This window comes from Arachis stenosperma, chromosome 8 (genome assembly GCF_014773155.1).
Source record: "Arachis stenosperma cultivar V10309 chromosome 8, arast.V10309.gnm1.PFL2, whole genome shotgun sequence".
In the NCBI taxonomy this organism is placed as follows: domain Eukaryota; kingdom Viridiplantae; phylum Streptophyta; class Magnoliopsida; order Fabales; family Fabaceae; genus Arachis; species Arachis stenosperma.
Window position 1 is genome coordinate 23,699,496 of NC_080384.1, and position 3,481 is coordinate 23,702,976.

The window sequence follows — 3,481 nt, forward strand, 5'->3', positions numbered from 1 at the left end:
CCAGAGCACAACTCTCTTTAGAGGACCTGACCGAATTCTTCAAAGAAGAAGAACACATGGCAGCCGAAAACAACAACAATACAAACAATGCAAGGAAGGTGCTGGGTGACTTTACTGCACCTACTCCCGACTTCTATGGGATAAGCATCTCTATCCCTGCCATTGGAGCAAACAACTTTGAGCTTAAGCCTCAATTAGTTTCTCTAATGCAACAGAATTGCAAGTTCCATGGACTTCCATTGGAAGATCCTCATTAGTTTTTAGCTGAGTTCTTGCAAATCTGTGACACTGTCAAGACTAATGGGGTAGACCCTGAGGTCTATAGACTTATGCTATTCCCTTTTGCTGTAAGAGACAGAGCTAGAACATGGTTGGATTCTCAACCTAAAGAAAGCCTGGACTCTTGGGAAAAGCTAGTCAATGCCTTCTTGGCAAAGTTCTTTCCACCTCAAAAATTGAGCAAGCTTAGAGTGAAAGTCCAAACCTTCAGACAGAAGGATGGAGAATCCCTCTATGAAGCTTGGGAAAGATACAAACAATTAATCAGAAAGTGTCCTTCTGACATGCTTTCTGAATGGAGCATCATAGGTATTTTCTATGATGGTCTCTCTGAACTATCCAAGATGTCTCTGGATAGCTCTGCTGGAGGATCTCTTCATTTGAAGAAGACGCCTACAGAAGCTCAAGAGCTGATTAAAATGGTTGCAAATAACCAATTCATATACACTTCTGAAAGGAATCCTGTGAACAATGGGACAAGTCAGAAGAAAGGAGTTCTTGAGATTGATACTCTGAATGCCATTCTGGCTCAGAACAAGATATTGACTCAACAAGTCAATTTGATTTCTCAAAGTCTGTCTGGAATGCAAAATGCACCAAGCAGTACTAAGGATGCTTCATCTGAAGAAGAAGCCTATGATCCTGAGAACCCTTCAATGGAAGAGGTGAATTACCTAGGAGAACCCTATGGAAACACCTATAATTCTTCATGGAGAAATCACCCAAATTTCTCATGGAAGAATCAACAGAGACCTCAACAAGGTTTCAACAACAATAATGGTGGAAGAAACAGGTTTAGCAATGGCAAGCCTTTCCCATCATCTTCTCAGCAACAGACAGAGAATTCTAAGCAGAACCCCTCTGACTTAGCAACCATGGTCTCTGATCTAATCAAAACCACTCAAAGTTTCATGACTGAAACAAGGTCCTCCATTAGGAATTTGGAGGCACAAGTGGGACAGCTGAGCAAGAAAATTACTGAACTCCCTCCAAGTACTCTTCCAAGCAATACAGAAGAAAATCCAAAAGGAGAGTGCAAGGCCATCAACATGGCCGAATTTGGAGAGGAAGAAAAGGCAGTGAACGCCACTGAGGAAGACCTCAATGGGCGTGCACTGACCTCCATTGAGTTCCCTAATGAGGAACCATGGGAATCTGAAGCTCAAAATGAGACCATAGAGATTCCATTGGACTTACTTCTGCCTTTCATGAGCTCTGATGAGTATTCTTCCTCTGAAGAGGATGAGTATGTCACTGAAGAGCAAGTTGCTAAATACCTTGGAGCAATCATGAAGCTAAATGACAAGTTAATTGGAAATAAGACTTGGGAGAATAAACCTCCTTTGCTCACCAAAGAACTGGATGACTTGTCTAGGCAGAAATTACCTCAAAAGAGACAAGATCCTGGGAAGTTTTCAATACCTTGTACCATAGGCACCATGACCTTCAAGAAGGCTCTGTGTGACTTAGGGTCAAGTGTAAACCTCATGCCTCTCTCTGTAATGGAGAAGCTAGGGATCTTTGAGGTGCAAGCTGCAAGAATCTCATTAGAGATGGCAGACAACTCAAGAAAACAAGCTCATGGACTTGTAGAGGATGTTTTGGTGAAGATTGAAGACCATTACATCCCTGCTGATTTCATAGTCCTAGAGACTGGGAAGTGCATGGATGAAACCATCATCCTTGGCAGACCCTTCCTAGCCACAGCAAAGGCTGTGATTCATGTTGATAGAGGCGAACTGATCATTCAAGTGAATGAAGAATCCTTTGTGTTTAAGGCTCAAGGATATCCCTCTGTCACCATGGAGAGGAAGCTTGAAGAGCTTCTCTCAAATCAGAGTCAAACAGAGCCCCCACAGTCAAACTCTAAGTTTGGTGTTGGGAGGCCACAACCAAACTCTAAGTTTAGTGTTGAACCCCCACATTCAAACTCTAAGTTTGGTGTTGGGAGGTTCCCACATTGCTCTGATCATTTGTGAGGCTCCATGAGAGCCATCTGTCAAGCTACTGACATTAAAGAAGCGCTTGTTGGGAGGCAACCCAATGTTATATTTTTTTCTATTTTCTTTTGTTATTTTATGTTTTTTGTAGGTTGATGATCATAAGAAGACACAAAATCAATTGAAAAAGCAAAAACAGAATGAAAAACAGGAAGAAAAATAGCACACCCTGGAGGAAGAACCCACTGGCGTTTAAACGCCAGTGAGGCTAGCAGTTGGGCGTTTAACGCCCAGTCTGGCACCATTCTGGGCGTTTAACGCCAGAAAGGGGCACCAGACTGGCGTTAAACGCCAGAAAAGGGCAAGAACCTGGCGTTAAACGCCAGGAATGGGCACCAGCCCGGCGTTTAACGCCAGAAATGGCTCAAAACGTGATTTTGAATGCCATTTGGTGCAGGGATGACTTTTCCTTGACACCACAGGATCTGTGGACCCCACAGGATCCCCACCAACCCCACCACTCTCTCTTTTTCTTCACTCATTCACCAATCACCTCAACACCTCTCTCCCAAAAACCCCCCACCTATCAAATCCCACTATCATCTTCACTCCTTCATTTTCACACACCCTAAACACTACTTCTTCCCCTTTTGGCCGAACCACAAGGCCATCTCCCTCTCCTCCATTTCTTCTTCTACTCTCTTCTTTCTTCTTTTGCTCGAGGACGAGCAAACCTTTTAAGTTTGGTGTGGTAAAAGCATTGCTTTTTGTTTTTCCATAACCATTTATGGCATCCAAGGCCGGAGAAACCTCTAGAAAGAGGAAAGGGAAGGCAAAAGCTTCTACCTCCGAGTCATGAGAGATGGTGAGATTCATCTCAAGGGTGCATCAAGACCACTTCTATAAAGTTGTGGCCATGAAGAAGGGTCAACTTTGATCAAAAGGTTGGACCAAGTCCTCATAGATATCTGTGAAGAGGACGCCCAATGGAAGAGAAATTCAAGAGGGAAGCCGGTTCAACTGAGAAGGCATGACCTCAAGCCCATCACTAAGAAAAGGATGGAGCAAACAAGAGACCCCTCTCATCATGAGATCCCTGAGATGCCTCAAGGGATGCACTTTTCTCCACAAGACTATTGGGAGCAAATTAACACCTCCCTAGGAGAATTGAGTTCCAACATGGGACAACTAAGAGAGGAGCAACAAAGACAAGGAAGAGACATTGAGGAGCTCAAGCACTCCATAAGACCTTCAAAAGGGAA

At 43.7% G+C, this 3,481-nt stretch overlaps 1 non-coding gene across 1 annotated transcript; it reads right to left on the reverse strand.

Annotated features, from left to right (window-relative positions):
- Nucleotides 1-461: 461 nt before the first annotated feature.
- Nucleotides 462-569, reverse strand: LOC130947052 (small nucleolar RNA R71). The gene has a single exon (XR_009072465.1). It is a non-coding gene; the product is annotated as a small nucleolar RNA R71 (small nucleolar RNA).
- Between the last annotated feature and the right edge of the window lie 2,912 nt (nucleotides 570-3,481).